Source organism: Ambystoma mexicanum, chromosome 9 (assembly GCF_040938575.1).
Source record: "Ambystoma mexicanum isolate Mex_15411 chromosome 9, UKY_AmexF1_1, whole genome shotgun sequence".
Lineage (NCBI taxonomy): Eukaryota > Metazoa > Chordata > Amphibia > Caudata > Ambystomatidae > Ambystoma > Ambystoma mexicanum.
This window is the reverse complement of record NC_090931.1, coordinates 18,460,994-18,479,223: the sequence shown is the minus strand read 5'-3', so window position 1 is coordinate 18,479,223 and position 18,230 is coordinate 18,460,994.

The following is an 18,230-nucleotide window of genomic DNA, read 5'->3' as shown; positions in this document are numbered from 1 at the left end:
TACAGTATAGGACGCACCATGTGGACCGAGCAATGGTGTCTCTGGACAGTATAGGGTGTGCTATGTGGACCGAGCAATGGTGTCCCTGGTCAGTATAGGGTGCGCTATGTGGACCGAGCAATGGTGTCCCTGGACTGTATAGGACACACCATGTGGACCAAGCAATGGTGTCCCTGGACAGTATATGGTGCGCTATGTGGACGAGCAATGGTGTCCCTGGAAAGTATAGGGTGCGCTATGTGTAGCAAGCAATGATGTCCCTGGACAGTATAGGACGCGCTACCTGGACAGTATAGGGCGTGCCATGTGGACCGAGCAATGGTGTCCCTGGACAGTATAGGATGCGCTAACTGGACAGTATAGGGCGTGCCATGTGGACCGAGCAATGGTGTCCCTGGACAGTATAGGATGCGCTAACTGGACAGTATAGGGCGCGCCATGTGGACCGAGCAATGGTGTCCCTGGACAGTATAGGATGCACTAACTGGACAGTATATGGCGCGCCATGTGGACCGAGCAATGGTGTTCCTGGAGAGTATAGGACGTGCTACCTGGACAGTATAGGGCGCGCCATGTGGAACGAGCAATGGTGTCCCTGGACAGAATAGGATGCGCTAACTGGACAGTATCGGGTGCGCCATGTGGACCGAGCAATGTTGTCCCTGGACAGTATAGGATGTGCTACCTGGACAGTATAGGGCGCGCCATGTGGACCGAGCAATGGTGTTCCTGGACAGTATAGGACGCGCTACCTGGACAGTATAGGGCGTGCCATGTGGACCGAGCAATGGTGTCCCTGGACAGTACAGGATGCGCTAACTGGACAGTATATGGCGCGCCATGTGGACCAGGCAATGGTGTCCCTGGACAGTATAGGATGCGCTAACTGGACAGTATAGGGCGCGCCATGTGGACCGAGCAATGGTGTTCCTGGACAGTATAGGACGCGCTACCTGGACAGTATAGGGCGCGCCATGTGGACCGAGCAATGGTGTCCCTGGACAGTATAGGATGTGCTAACTGGACAGTATCGGGTGCGCCATGTGGACCGAGCAATGGTGTCCCTGGACAGTATAGGATGCGCTCCCTGGACAGTATAGGGCACGCCATGTGGACCGAGCAATGGTGTCCCTGGACAGTATAGGATGCGCTAACTGGACAGTATAGGGCATGCCCTGTGAACCGAGGAATGGTGTTCATGGACAGTATAGGACGCGCTAACTGGACAGTATAGGGCGCGCCATGTGGACCGAGCAATGGTGTTCCTGGACAGTATAGGACGCGCTACCTGGACAGTATAGGGCGCGCCATGTGGACCGAGCAATGGTGTCCCTGGACAGTATAGGATGTGCTAACTGGACAGTATAGGGCGCACCATGTGGTCCGAGCAATGGTGTCCCTGGACAGTATAGGATGCGCTAACTGGACAGTATAGGGCATGCCATGTGGACCGAGCAATGGTGTTCATGGACAGTATAGGACGCGCTACCTGGACAGTATAGGGTGCACCATGTGGACCGAGCAATGGTGTCCCTGGACAGTATAGGGTGCGCTATGTGGACCGAGCAATGGTGTCCCTGGACAGTATTGGATGCACCATGTGGACTGAGCAATGGTGTCCCTGAAGAGTATAGGGTGCGCTATGTGGACCGAGCAATGGTGTCCCTGGACAGTATAGGACGCACCATGTGGACCGAGCAATGGTGTCCCTGGACAGTATAGGGTGCGTTATGTGGACCAAGCAATGGTGTCCCTGGACAGTATAGGGTGCGCTATGTGGACCGAGCAATGGTGTCCCTGGACTGTATAGGACACGCCATGTGGACCGAGCAATGGTGTCCCTGGACAGTATAGGGTGCGCTATGTGGACGAGCAATGGTGTCCCTGGAAAGTATAGGGTGCGCTATGTGTAGCAAGCAATGATGTCCCTGGACAGTATAAGACGCGCCATGTGGACCGAGCAATGGTGTCCCTCGACAGTATAGGACGCGCCATGTGGACCAAACAATGATGTCTCTGGACAGTATAGGGTGCGCCATGTGTACCGAGATATGATGTCCCTGGATAGTGTAGGGCACGCCATGTGGACCGAGCAATGGTGTCCCGGGACAGTATAGGACACACCATGTGGACCGGCAATGGTGTCCTTGGACAGTAAAGGACGCGCCATGTGGACCGAGCAATGGTGTCCCTGGACAAGATAGGGTGCACTATGTGGACTGAGCAATGGTGTCCCTGGACACTATAGGATGCGCCATGTGGACCGAGCAATGGTGTCCCTGGACAGTATAGGGTGTGCTATGTGGACTGAGCAATGGTGTCCCTGGACAGTATAGGATACACCATGTGGACTGAGCAATGATGTCACTGGAGAGTATAGGGTGCGCTATGTGGACCGAGCAATGGTGTCCCTAGACAGTAAAGGGCGTGCCATGTGACCGAGCAATGGTGTCCCTGTACAGTATAGGACGCACCATGTGGACCGAGCAATGGTCTCCCTGGACAGTATAGGGTGTGCTATGTGGACCGAGCAATGGTGTCCCTGGTCAGTATAGGGTGCGCTATGTGGACCGAGCAATGGTGTCCCTGGACTGTATAGGACACACCATGTGGACCAAGGAATGGTGTCCCTGGACAGTATAGGGTGCGCTATGTGGACGAGCAATGGTGTCCCTGGAAAGTATAGGGTGCGCTATGTGTAGCAAGCAATGATGTCCCTGGACAGTATAGGACGCGCTACCTGGACAGTATAGGGCGCGCCATGTGGACCGAGCAATGGTGTCCCTGGACAGTATAGGATGCGCTAACTGGACAGTATAGGGCGTGCCATGTGGACCGAGCAATGGTGTCCCTGGACAGTATAGGATGCGCTAACTGGACAGTATAGGACGCGCCATGTGGACCGAGCAATGGTGTCCCTGGACAGTATAGGATGCACTAACTGGACAGTATATGGCGCGCCATGTGGACCGAGCAATGGTGTTCCTGGACAGTATAGGACGCGCTACCTGGACAGTATAGGGCGCGCCATGTGGACCGAGCAATGGTGTCCCCGGACAGTATAGGATGCGCTAACTGGACAGTATCGGGTGCGCCATGTGGACCGAGCAATGGTGTCCCTGGACAGTATAGGATGTGCTACCTGGACAGTATAGGGCGTGCCATGTGGACCAAGGAATGGTGTTCATGGACAGTATAGGACGCGCTACCTGGACAGTATAGGGCGCACCATGTGGACCGAGCAATGGTGTCCCTGGACAGTATAGGATGCGCTAACTGGACAGTATAGGGCATGCCATGTGGACCGAGCAATGGTGTTCATGGACAGTATACGACGCGCTACCTGGACAGTATAGGGCGCACCATGTGGACCGAGCAATGGTGTCCCTGGACAGTATAGGGTGGGCTATTGGGACCGAGCAATGGTGTCCCTGGGAAGTATATGATGCGCTACCTGGACAGTATAGGGCGCACCATGTGGACTGAGCAATGGTGTCCCTGGACAGTATAGGGTGCGCTATGTGGACCGAGCAATGGTATCCCTGGACAGTATAGGATGCACCATGTCGACTGAGCAATGGTGTCCCTGGAGAGTATAGGGTGCGCTATGTGGACCGAGCAATGGTGTCCCTAGACAGTAAAGGGCGTGCCATGTGACCGAGCAATGGTGTCCCTGGACAGTATAGGACGCACCATGTGGACCGACCAATGGTGTCCCTGGACAGTATAGGGTGCGCTATGTGGACCGAGCAATGGTGTCCCTGGACAGTATAGGGTGCGCTATGTGGACCGAGCAATGGTGTCCCTGGACTGTATAGGACACGCCATGTGGACCGAGCAATGGTGTCCCTGGACAGAATAGGGTGCGCTATGTGGACAAGCAATGGTGTCCCTGGAAAGTATAGGGTGCGCTATGTGTAGCAAGCAATGATGTCCCTGGACAGTATAGGACGTGCCATGTGGACCGAGCTATGGTGTCCCTGGACAGTATAGGACGCGCCATGTGGACCAAACAATGATGTCTCTGGACAGTATAGGGTGCGCCATGTGTGCCGAGCAATGATGTCCCTGGACAGTATAGGACACGGCATGTGGACCGAGCAATGGTGTCCCTGGACAGTATAGGACGCGCCATGTGGACCAAACAATGATGTCTCTGGACAGTATAGGGTGAGCCATGTGTACCGAGCAATGATGTCCCTGGACAGTGTAGGGCACGCCATGTGGACCGAGCAAGGGTGTCCCGGGACAGTATAGGATGCACCATGTGGACCGAGCAATGGTGTCCTTGGACAGTAAAGGACGCGCCATGTGGACCGAGCAATGGTGTCCCTGGACAAGATAGGGTGCACTATGTGGACTGAGCAATGGTGTCCCTGGACAGTATAGAATGCACCATGTGGACCGAGCAATGGTGTCCCTGGACAGTATAGGACGCATGGTGTCCCTGGACGGCACATGCACGCGCAGGAAACACACACACATGTGTGGACTGGATGCTGCACTCTTGGAAACTTCTATATGTGTGAACTAGTAAAGTTTATGCACAATTAGGACCATATTAAGGAAGGCATTTCTGGAGAGGCTCTTATCGTGGCATTATTCAGGATATGCAGAGGGTGAAACTAAACGAGCGCTTGAATCTGTCTTGAGACACACGAAATTGGCTCATGTAGGGAGCGTGTGTAGACAAATGACAATATTACTATTTTTTAAATATAAAGTGTAAATCCATGTGTTACACATGAATAAAGCCCGGTCTGTAAACTGTATTAGGCTCAGTTTTGAACACATTTGATTGGACGATAATATTCTTGGGAAATTGTGCTCTGAAGTTACTTTTCTGCTGAAATATAAATTAAGATAATGTACGAGGCAAGGGTGAATAGGTATATGTTGTATTATATCCATATATTAGTATGTGAAATGGTATCTGATGAGTATGTAAGAAACTTGTTAATGGAAATAATCCAAATTACTTTGTTTGGTGATGTGAAAGGTTCTTTAAACGATATCACACTATTGATAAGTTAGAAAATGTGTCAGTGATACACGTTAAAAACAATTAAAAATGTAATTAAAATCGGAGTTTCATAAGCAGGGTGACGACAACAGACGTCTCCACCAGAACACAAAACTCAAACACTCTGAGGATGAGGGGAGAGTGGTGGCCCCAGAAGCCAGCAAAGGTTTAACTCTACCAAAGCAAGTACTGCCACTGTGGCAGGGCAAGGTCCCCAGGCAGGTGCAAGCAGCTCCTGAACACTCTGGAACCCTAGGTGGCAAGAAGGCCTATGTGGGCGCAGGGTGGCAAAGGATGGGGCCAGAAGGGCAGAGAGGAAGTAGAGCAAGGAACACTGGCAGTGGTTAAAAATGGGGTCTCCCGGGAGGAGGGGAAGATAGAGCAATGCAGAGAGAAACGTAGGACCCCCCCCCCAGGCCCCCTTTCCTCACCTTCCTCTGCAAAAAGCATTGGTGTCATCTTCAACTCCTCTCTCTTCTTTTCTCCTCACATGACGGACCTTGCCAAGAAGGCTCCCTTTCAGCTACATCTCCTCAGAGGCATCCTCCCTTTCCTCACCTTCCCCCAGAAGCTCACTGTCTCCAGAGCTGTGGTCCTCTCCAGGCTGGAATGCTACAACAGCCTTTTTCTCATTCTCCCTCTTTCATCCCTACGCCCCATCCAGCTAATCCAGAATAGGACTTCAAGACTTATTCTTGGCCTCAAACCCAGCGACCACATCTCTTCAGCCCTAAAATCTATACATCGGCTCCTGGTTGCTGCGAGGATCAAGTTAAGAGCCCACTGCTTCATCCACAAGGTCATCTGGGGCCTGGGTCCCTGCTACATCCAACTCTCTCTACCTATATACTTCCCTGCTAGAGCCCTTTGAGCTTCTAGCTCCAACTTTCTGCAGATCAGACACTTCTCCAAGCAGAGAGTGGGGGGGGGGTAGATCTCTCCCCTCTGCAGGTGCCTCCCTCTGCAATGGCCTCCCTGCCCCTCTCAGACTTGAGCTGGATCTCCTTAAGTTCTGGAAGCTTCTCAAGACCCTTCCTTTCTCTTCCTTCGTCCCTTTCCCCCTCCTCTGCTAATGTCCCCCTCTGTCTCTTGACTGGCTGACTGGTTCCTTCAGATTCTTTCAGGGCACCAGGTCCTCCTCGACCAGTATACCCCTGCACTTGTTCTCTACTGACCCCTCCCCCACATGTACTTGCCATTCTGGGCTCCCTCCTCCTTCACTAGCCTGGCTAGGCCTGCTCCCCATTTAGCCCTTCCAGCCCCGTTTCCTTGCACTTAGCATGTGGACCTGCTGCCCCTGCACGCTCTCCTCCCTGAGCTCTGTCCACGTGGCCCCCCTGGCACTCGATTAACCATCCAGCACTTCCCTGTTCCCTCTCGTCTGCACTTCTGTTACTGCACTTGCACGATCTGAATGTCACAAGATCTAGTAGGACTGTTTTGTTTTTTCAGCCCTGCCCCCAGCCCGCCTTGGCTTGTTGCGCCTTGAAACATATTGTGTATAGGCGCATTATTAAAACCCAATGAATAAATAAATAAACAGTAAATAAAGCAGCCTTAAGTTATTGAACGTCCACGTTCTGTGCCACTGAGGACCATAGAGTCAGTGACTTCCAGCAAAGACATCGCAGAGCACGTGGCCAATGTGAGCCTATCTTCAGTGAGACACTGATGATGTAATATCTAGCTGGTAAACAAAGAGTTTAAAAGGTAAGTCTGGACTTGCTGTGAATGCCATCCCTAAAGGTCAAACGCTCAGTGCGACTGATTATTTCCCCATAGAAGCAAAGTCCTGTGACTTCAAGTGAACCCTTAACTCACGTCTCAGTCAGACCGGCGCTGAAATCCCTCCACTGGCTCCCAGTGGGTGCTAGGATCAAGTTCAAGACCCTCTGCATCATCCACAAGGCTTTCAGGGGCTGAGGGCAACACTATCTACAACACTGTCTTCCCAAATACTCTCCTTCTAGAGCCCTTCACTCGGCCTCCTCCAACTCTTTGCGGGTGAGCTGCCATTTTCCCAAGCAGAGATTTGGGGCAGATCTTTATCCTCTGCAGGTGTCTCCCTCTGGAAGAGTCTACCTGCCTCTGTCCGCCTTGAGCCCGAGCTCCTTAAGTTCTGAAAACTCCTCAAGCACTTCCTCTTCTCTTCCTCTTTCTCTCTCCCTCTCCCTTGCTAACCTCCTCTCTATTCTCGCCTACTTCCCTCCTTCTTCTCTTCTCTAACTCCGCTCCACTTTGGTGACTGGTCGCCTGGTGCACCTCCAGAGCCACACAGGTCTCAGGCTCCCCTGCCAGTCCTTGCACTTGCCCCTAGCCCACTGCCATCTGCTTATAATTACTGCACTTCTGGAATTCGTTCCATGCAAAGGGTAACCTTTCTGCACTTGACTATGTGCACTATGTCCCCTCCCCTTCCCTTTCACCTCCTGTCTGTGCACTTACATTACCTAGAATGCACTAGGCCTAGTTCGCCCAGCCTAGTACAGTACGTGTTTGTTTCTGTATGTCCTTCCCCTTCTCCTCCCCCTGTATCACCTCACTCTTTGTCAAGCACTTGCACTATCCGAAACATTGTTGGCCTAGTGCAGTAGTTTATGGATTGTATGTTCTTCACCCTCTCCTCCCCCCTTTCTCCCCTTCCTTCTTTCACTTCACTAGTAGTAATACCGCCAGGCCTAGCTTGTTAGATCATTCGGAAACTTCAAGGCCTAAGAATGACTCTGTATTCCCTTGTTCCCTTCCCGCCTAGAAGCACTTTGAGCACTTCACTTGTGTATAATTGCTTTACAAATAAACAATTAAAATTACAATCACTATACTATGTTTTAAAAGCTCCTTCACATTGTGAGGGGGTGCTGTGAAGTGTGAGCGAAGTTCTTATTTGTGGTGGGTGTAGACATTGCTTGTTTTAGAGACTGAGAGTCCGTAATTCGACTGTGATATTTCCAGAATTCATAGAGTGCAGTCTTTTGCAGGCTGTAACCTTAACTCCTTGTACATTTCAACTGAGTCCTGCTTTTAAAAATCATGATACGGTGCCACATCCATGTGGCCAGATATTTCAGTGTCATGATGCAATATGCTTCCCGGATCAGGTGTCATATGTCTGTTTCCACATGCATGTTCCAGTTCCAGTCACATTGTGCTCATGTCTAAGTTGTGAAATGTCTCTCAATGTGGGACATGTGTGCTTGTCATGTCCTGCAAATAGTGGTCTCACTTTCATACCTCTTTATGAACAGGTGTGGAGACGCCTGAATCGTGAAAGCCTGGTAATGGTGTGGTGATGATGACCTGTGCATGCTTCTCACAGTTTCTACATCATGTTTGTGTGTGTGCGCACATGCTCAGAATGTGAGACAGTGGCAATGCTTTGACATGTGCAGTAGTGGTGTACTGGGCCTTTTCCTCAACTTTTGGCGTGTGCTTATCAGATGTGCATGTTCTCCAAGTGACTATATGGGCCCAATTCATGAAAATGTGCTGAGAAATCCAACAATGGCCGCATGCCGAGAAGGGCACTACGCGAGCCCGTGCGGAGAATAAAAAATGTGCGTCCCACTTATTCATGGAATTTACTGCGCAAAGTATCCGTAATCGCAAGTCACAGCCAGACCGCCCCGAAACGCCCAGACGCAAAGCATAACCTGCCAGAACAGCTACCTTTGCACGCTCCCACAGGCACGTATACCGGCACCCTTCAAACGGTGTGTGGGGTCCCCCCAAGCAGGCCTGCATCTCAGTCGACCCTGCGCTGGGTCCCCCATCACTGTTGCAGGCACCCCGACAACATGCGTATAGAAAATCTTAACTCAGGCTTAACTAGCAAAATCTGTGCGCAAAACCCTGAAAACCATTCCTGCACCCCGCTACACTGCTGACACGCACCTCAGAGTTAGATCGGAACACCGGTTGCATACATGCGCTCCTAAATCCGACATGCAAACCCACCTCTGTGCTGTGAATCCTATGCTCAGGTGTACTTACGCCTGCCTTCGTGTGGCATAGTGATCGAGGGATTTGTGTGGCCATCCCTCTGCCGAGAGGCTGCTCAGGTGGTTCTGTGAATATGTGTCATTTGGTGCAAATGTGGGCGTGTGAGGGACTGCCTGCAGGCCGCCCCTTGTGACGCCCACTTTTTTGCATTTTATTCCACACTTTCTGTGTTCTGCCCCTTTCCCAGCCCTCTGCACAAGCCAAGTCCACGCTCTGTGTGGTCTCTCGTGCAAGGCGCTCGAAGGCTCCCACAGACATTATGGGCCTGCGCAAACTCCACCCAAGTCCCAAGAAAGTCCTGCGCAGTCAGTTCTGTGAATTGACGAATGAAGATTTGCGCACAAGTCCCCTATTTTCCTATTTCCCACGCAAATAATTACATGGATCGGGCCCTATGTGTTCATGTGCGCATGTTCTGTGCATGCCATTGATAGTTCATACACTTGGTGTTTGGGATGCATACCTGAGTTCTCTGCACAATCCTCGCGAAATAAGATCAGAGAGAACAATATTGCAATATTTGTCCCAAAAGCAGGAGGTTTTTTAGGTACATGTGTTCATGTTTGCAAAGGGTTTACATGTTATATTATGTTATGTTATGTTACTTGGCATTTATATAGCGCTCCATATATCATTGGTATGACCTCAAAGCGCTGGTAGGTTGAACGCCCTCAGGAACCCTAGTTCTGATCAGTTGAGAGAGATAGTGTCATAGAGTGCGTGGGTGCACCGGATGTGTGTGCAGCTGATGTAATTGCTGGGTGATAGCTGCATCCTAGCGTTAGTCGTGGTGCTGGAGATATCAGTTGGATGTGTGCAGTCTGGTGTGTGGACACCCAGACTGGGCTCTGGCTGCGTTAGGCCTGAAGGACGCATACGTGAGCAACTGGGCCGGAATGTGCTCGGCTAGCTGCGTTTTATTAGGGTGATGAGGTGTTCATGGTGTCATATTAATATGTGAACAGCTAGGCCAAATTAATCAGGGGTATAGCTGTGTTGTAGTTGAATGATGGTGTAAAGTAGAAAGTGAGCGTAGTGATGTCATATGATGTTTAGCTTTAGAGCGCCCGAGACCAGGCACGTTAACAGGATGGCAGGGAACAGAGTGACATACAAACACATAAGACTGGGGCTGGAATTACAGCGACAGGGGGGATACGGAGATATAGCAACAGCATGGGGAACAGGAGGGCAGGGTACACAGTGATTTACATTTACATTTGTATTTCTATCCAGATGAGATTCACACTAATGTTCACAGCTCCATGTGTGGGACATGCAACATTTGCACTTCCATCTGGCAGCAACTCAGGCCAACGTTCACGGTCATGTCAGGATCTGGTGCAGGCCAATGTTCACAGTTCATCCACTCCATCCACCCGACCCACCCCGTCCACTCCGTCCAATTCATTAACTCCATCTATTCCATCGATTTCATCAGCCCCATTCTTTCCGTCCACTCTGTCCATTCCATCCATTTCAACCACTCTATTCATTCCATCCACTCTATCCACTCTATCCGTTGCATAAACTCTATCCGTTCCATCCGCTCTACCAGTTCCATCCATTCCATCAGTCTCATCCATTCCATACATCCACTTCACCCACTCTATCTGTTCCATCCACTCTAGCCATTTCATCCATTCCATCAACTCCATCCACTCCATCCACTCTATCCGTTACATTCACTCCATCCACTCTATCCACTCTATCCGTTCCATCCACTCTATCCGTTCCAAATGCTCTATCAGTTCCATCCATTCCATCAGTCTCATCCATTCCATACATCACTTCACCCACTCTATCTGTTCCATCCCCTCTATCCACTCTATCCGTTCCATCCACTCTATCCGTTCCAAATCCTCTATCAATTCCATCCATTCCATCAGTCTCATCCATTCCATACATCCATTTCACCCACTCTATCTGTTCCATCCACTTTATCCACTCTATCCGTTCCATCCACTCTATCCGTTCCAAATGCTCTATCAGTTCCATCCATTCCATCAGTCTCATCCATTCCATACATCCACTTCACCCACTCTATCTGTTCCATCCACTCCATCCACTCTATCCATTCCATCCATTTTATCCACTCCATTCACTCCATCCACTCTATCCACTCTATCCATTCCATCTATTTCATCCATTCCATCAACTCCTCCATTCCATCCACTCTATCTGTTCCATCCACTCTATCCATTTCATCCATTCCATCAACTCCACCCACTCTATCCGTTACATTCACTCCATCCACTCTATCCGTTCCATCCACTCTATCCATTCCAAATGCTCTATCAGTTCCATCCATTCCAACGGTCTCATCCATTCCATCCATCCACTTCATCCACTCTATCTGTTCCATACACTCTATCCATTTCACCCATTCCATCTACTCCATCCACTCCATCCACTCTATCCGTTCCATCCACTCTATCCATTCCATCCATTCTATCCACTCCATTCACTCCATCCACTCTATCCACTCTATCCGTTCTATCGACTCTATCCATTCCATCCATTTCATCCATTCCATCAACTCCATCCATTCCATCCACTCTATCTATTCCATCCATTTCATCCATTCCATCCACTCCATCCACTCCATCCACTCTATCCGTTCCATCCACTCTATCCATTCCATCCATTTTATCCACTCCATTCACTCCATCCACTCTATCTACTCCATCCACTCTATCCATTCCATCTATTTCATCCATTCCATCAACTCCATCCATTCCATCCACTCTATCTATTCCATCCGGTCTATCCTTTTCATCCGCTCTGCTCTCCATTTCATCCGCTCTATCCATTACATCTGCTCCATCTATTCCATCCATTTCATCCATTCGAACCATTTTATCCATTCCAACCATTTCATCCAATTCAACTATTGCAACCGTTCTATGCAGCCCATCCACTCTATCTCATCCATTCCACCCACTCCACCCAGTTCCTCCACTCTGTGAATTCTATCTATTCCATCCACTTCATTTATTCCATCCATTCCATCCATTTCGTCCACCCCATCCGTTCCATCCATTCCATCCACTCCACTCCACACATTTCATCCGCACCACCCACTCCATCCTCTGTCAGTTATCTGTACATATTTTCCAAGAATTCTCCATGTGTCCATGCCATACATTCCATCCACTTACCCCACAAGCATCCATCCACTCCATCCATGTCATCTATCCCTTCTATCCATCCATCTTTTTATCTATTGCATCCATCCATTCCATCCAGCATCCATTCCATTGATCCTGTCAATCCATCCATTCACTCTATCCACCCATCAACTCCATCCACCAGTTCTATTGATTCCATCTATTCTCTCTAGTTCATGCATCCACGTCCTCTGTTCCAGCCACTTGCCCTACATGCAACCATCCACTCTGTCCATGTCCTCTATTCCTTCTATCTGTACGTCTTTTTACCTATTGCATTCATCCATTCCATCCAGTATCCATTCCATCGATCCCCTCCACCCATCCATCAACTCCATCCACCCATCAACTCCATCCATCTGTTTTATTAATTTTGTCTATTCTCTCTAGTTCATCCGTTCAATCCCTCTATATACATACCTTCCATTCATTCCACATACATTAATTCCCTTCAATCCCTTAATTTCACGCATCACATGTGTCTATATGTTCCATTTATTCCATCCTCTCCATCCGCTCCATTCGTCACTCCATACATGTAACCATAACATTCATTCCATTCCATCCATCCATTTCGTTGATCTATTCCCTCCATCATTTAATCCATCCATTTCCTCAATTCATTCCCTTCATCCATTCCGTCGATCCTTCCTAACCTGTGGGTAGGATCAGAGGTCACTGAACACATGGTAGAGAGTCTCGTTGTGTATTTGGTCATTAGGAGTTCAGACATGTCTTGGGTTGTCTTTGGTGTTAAGGGAAGAGCCATGTTTTTAATAATTTGCGGAACGTCATATAGTCTTGGGTGTGTCGAATGTGAGGTGGAAGCGAGTTCCACATAGTCGGGGCCAATGCTGAGAAAGAGGATCCTCCGATCCTGATGGAGTGGTTGGTTGGGATCACTAAAAGCAGGACAGAGCTTGATCGCAGGATGCGGGGTGGGAGGTAGGGTTTTAGCTTATCTTGCAGGTATAGAGGGCCGGTCTTGTGCACTGCATGATGAGTGATGCACAGGGTCTTGAAAGTGGCCCTTCGTCCAACTGGAAGCCAGTGGAGGGTTCTGAGAGCAGGGGAGGTGTGGTCCCTTACACCCAGGGCTAGTACCATCTGAACAGCAGCGTTTTGCGCTCTTTGGAGTTTATTAAGGTGGTATACTAGGACTCCTAGGTAAAGGGAGTTGGAGTAGTCCAGTCTCGACATTACAATGGACATAACAGCGGCAAGTCTGTTCGGGAAGGAGAGGTAGGGAAAAAGGCATCTGAGAATTTTGAGATGGTAGTGACAAGATTTAGATACATTGTTGATCTGTCGGGAGATGGTTAGGTCAGAGTCCATAGTGCATCCAAGGTTTTTTACTGAGACGGAGGGGGTGGGCGGTTGGCCCATGGAAGGGGGCCAAGGGAGTGGACGAGGAAGAAGCTTGGTGTTGCCGCACACCATGATTTCGGTTTTAGTGAGGTTTAGGAGGAGGTGGTTTGTAGTCATCCAACGGTTGATATCTAGTGGGCAGGCTGCGAGGTCGGGCTGAGGGTTGGAGTCTGAGTTGTGGGTTTTGAGGATTTGTGTATCGCCGGTGTAGTTGTAACACAGGATATTGTGCAGGCGGATGATTCCAGGAAGGGTGGACATATAGAGGTTGAATAGGAGAGCTGATAGACAAGTGCCTTGCGGTACTCCAGTATTAACTGGGCGAGCAGCCAAGACAAAAGGGGAGAGGAGGGTTATTTGCTTCCTATTGTTGAGGAAGGAGGCAATCCATTTGAGAGCGGTTCCACAGATTCCTACGGAGTGGAGGCGGTCAAGGAGGATTGAGTGGTTAATTGTGTCAAAGGCCGCAGACAGGTCTAGGAGAATTAGTGCAGCGCATCCTGTAGAGTCTGCAGTGATCTTAAGGTTGTCCCAAATTGAGGCCAGAGTCGTTTCGGTTCCATCTCACGATCTGAAGCCTGATTGGGCGGGGTCAAGGAGGTTGTTAGATTCGACAAAGGCGTTTAGTTGGGAGTATGCAGTTCGGTCGCTGAGTTTTGCAAGGAATCTGGTGTTCGAGATGGGGCAGGTAACTTTTGGGGTCGGGGGACAAGAAATGGTTTTTAAAGAAGAGGCTTGACATGTGCAATTTTGAAGGTATCGGGAAAGATTCTAGAGCTGAGGGAGTCATTTAGGATGGTTCTTGCATGCTCTCCTGCGCAAGTGGATGAGAATATTTCTTTGAGGACTGGGGAGGGGCAAGGGTCTACGGGGGAACCAGAGGGTTTGTGAGCAGATATACGGTCAAGAAATTCTTCTTTGTAGATTGTTTTGAAGGAGTCAAAGGTGGGTAAGGTAGGGGTTGCGGCGGCGGGAGGGGGGGTGGTTGTTGGATTGGATGGTATTTGGGCCAGCGAGAGGAGGGACAGTTTATTGTTAAGGGAAGTGGTTCTGTCGAGAGCAGTGGTGTAGAAGTGGAGGGAGAGAGAGTCGCAGAGCGATTGTGATGGCATAGATTGGGCGGAGGTGCAAGTGGGTTTGAGGAATTCAGATATGAGTCTGTGGAGTTCTTTGATGCGGTTTCCACAGTTGAGAATCTGATTGTTGTAGTGGGATTTTTGGCTTTCCGGATTTCTGCTTTGTAGTTGCGATGGTGCAAGGCGAAGGTGGATCTACTGAGACTGTTCTTTTCTGCTCGCCATTTGCGTTCCAATGATTTATTTCGTTTTTTGGCATTCCTCAGTTCAGGAGTAAACCATTTGGGAGATGGTCCAAGGCATGAGGAGGAGGGGCAAGAGGGGGTGGGAGGAATTAATGAGTCATTGAGCCATGAGTCGAAGGAATCGATGGTTAAAGATCCGTCGGGAGGGGGGGTGTTGTGGGGGTTTTGAGAAGCAGGGCTTCAGCTAGGTCAGGGAGGATTTTTCATTTTTTCCAGCATTTGCTGTGAAGAGGGGCGGCGGGTTGCGGGGTGGGGGCAGGGGAGAGGATGGAGAAAGGGACGACAAAATGGTCAGACCAGATGAGTGGTGTAGGGGGGCTAGATGTATTAGGTCATGGGAGCTGAAGATAGCATCCATGGTGTGCCCTTTAGAACGGGTTGGACCATTCATGTGAAGGGAGAGGTTGAGTGCATCAAGACTGCCCACCAGTGAATGGGTCATGGGGTTGGTGAGGCTCTCCAACCAGATATTGAAGTCTCCTAGGAGAGTCAGGGAGGGGTGATGTACTTGAATGGTGGCTACAGAGTCACAGAGGTTGGTTGTGAAATGTCTGTCGTAACCAGGGAGCTGTAGATGATTAGGAAGCCGTGGGAGAAAGTCAGAGGTAGTGAGAGTTTAACAAACAGGGATTTGCATGATGGAATGCATGACTGAGAGTCTACGAGTGAGACAGAGAAGTAAGATTTGAAGAGGACTGCCACGCCGCCTCCTCTTGATGGTCTGTCGAGTGGGGTGTGGGAGTAGCCGGGGGGATGCCTCATGTGCAACAGGGGCAAAGTTGTCAGAGAACCAGATTTTAGTGATAAAGTCTAGGTCAGGTTTGTCAGAGGAGAGGAGTTCAAAAATGTTGTGTTTGTTTTTCGCTACAGAGCGGGGGTTAAAGAGGATGCACTTGACTTCGGAGTGAGGTATGGTCATGGAGGTAGTTGGGGTGTGAGTGAGAGGTGTGTGGGGTGTGGTTGGAGGTGAAGGTATGAGTGGGGACAAGTCTGTGGTGGCAGGGAACAGTAGGCGGGCGGAGGAGGATATGAGAGGGGTGTGTGTAGAGATTAGAGACATCATGAACACATTCATGAAACTTGACAAATTTGACAAATATCACCTCTTATTTCATACCTCAAGGCTGGCTAATGCCGGTGCATCCCAGGGACAAGGACAAAGGTTACCTGGAAAATGTTCTTCTTTACTTTCACGTGCAAATTCTCATAGAGCTTTAACTGTGATGCTACTGCTGCACCTTCATCATTATATCAAATATCAAATCTGTGGAAATAAGACGAATACAAGTTTATACAATTGACAAAGAGAAGGGAAGAAAGAGGAGGTAAAGGAAGGAGAGGGAAAATATACTGGGAATGGGGGGCAAAAGAAGAGAGGAAGTGGAAGGAGGAGAGCAAGGGAGACCAAAGGGAGGAGGAAAGGTGAAGGGAAAGGAGAAGAGCAAGGGAGGTGAAAGGAATGAGGAAAGAGAGGAAGGGAATAGAGTACAGCAAGGGAAAACAAAAGAATAAGTCAAGAGGAAGGGCATAGAGGAGAGCAAGGGAGATCAAATGGAGGAGGGGAGAGAGGAAGGGGATAGTGGAGAGCAAGGTAGAAAAAACGGATGCGGAAATTGAGGAATGTGTAAGAGAAGAGCAAGGGAAAACAGAGAGATGAGGAAAAGAGGGAAATGGATAGAAGAAACCAAGAAAAAACAGGGGGATGATGAAGGGGAGGAAGTGAAAGGAGGCGATTAAGGGAGGTCAAAAGGATGAGGAGGGGGAATACAGTAGAGCAAGGGAGATCAAATTGATGAGGAAAGGGAGGAGCAGGATAGTGGAGAGCAAGGGAGATAATATGTATGAGGAAAGAGGGGAAGGGGATAGAGGAGCGCAAGGGGATGGGGAAATAGAGGAAGGGAATAGAGGAGAGCAAACGAGATCTAAAGGATGAGGAAATTGAAGAATGGGTAAGAGAAGAGCAAGGAAAATAGGGGGATGAGGAAAGCAAGGAAGTGAAATGAGGAGAGTAGGGGGATCAAAATGATGAGGAATGGAATATAGGAAAGCAAAGGAGATGAAAGGGATGACGAAAGAGAGGAAGCGAATAGAAGAGAAGTTGGAGGGGAGGCAAAAGGTGATAACATAAAAAGAAGAAAGAGGAGAGGAAAAGAAGAATGTGAAAAAGAAAAAGCTGACGGGAAAGTGGAGAAGGGGGGGATGTAACAGAGAAGGGGGACAAAGACAAACGGGAACGAGCAGGAGTGGCAAAGGAGAAACGGGGTGGATATTAAGAAGAGAAGGATGGCAAAGGCAGCAGAGTAGGAGTGCAAAAGGGGAAAAGGGGGATGCGGCATGGATGGGGATAGAGTCAAAAATATAGAGAAAAGGATGGCCAGGGAAAGGGAGCAGGAGCGGAACAGGCAGAGGCGTAGCCAGGATTGTCAAGGGAGGATGGAGGGCAGAGTTAAAGCCGCATAGGGATGTTAAGAAAAGGATAGAGAAGGCAGAAGGAACAGGAGTAGAAGAGGAGAAAGGAGGGTGGAGAGAAGTTATGGAGACAGAGATAAGAAGCTTAAGAAATGATGAGGAGGGGAAAGAAGAGAGGGAAGGAGAATAAAGTCAAGGATTGGGATAGAGAAAGAGGGAAGAGGAGTGAGTGGAGGAAGAGAGTGGGGAATAGGCGCCAAAGGGTGGGGAGGTAGAGGGGGCGACCCCGGGGCCCTTGGGCGCTGCTCAATAAGTTGAAAAGATACAATTCCCTGCAATGAATCTTCAATGGGTCAAGGGCCGGCCACCAAGCTTGATGGAAGGGGGCATGTGCGGCGGGTACAGTCCCCCCCCCCTTCTACATCAAAGAGACAGAGGGGTGGGCCTGCCCCCGGGACAATCCCCTCCCTGCCCACAGCCAGGGGTTCGGCAGGGAAATGCCATGCAATTACTGGGTGACAGCCTTTTCCACTACCATGGACATGTGGCAAAGCCTTGCCAACTACCCACACCCCTAAACACTCACCCCTGTCCTCTCCTACTGTCCCTGGCGTGGGCGGAAGGAGAAGGAACATAGGAAAGACTTGGGGTACGGACATTGGGGCGCGGAAAGAGGACCCGGGGTGGAGGGGGATAGGGGGCAAGAAGAAAGGGAGAGATATAAAGGCGAGGGGGGGGGGTAACGGGAGGCAGGAGGGGGAGAAGAAATCCAATAGGAGGCGAAGGGAGTGTGAGATCTGGGAAAGGGGGAGGGGCAGACGGGGCAGCAAGGGGTAGAGAGGGGCGAGCGGGTCTTCATGACACACCTGCTGAATACGAGTCGTGGTTTAGATGCCAGGGTTCAGGGGCCGTGGGTCATCACAGAGCGCACAAAGCGCTA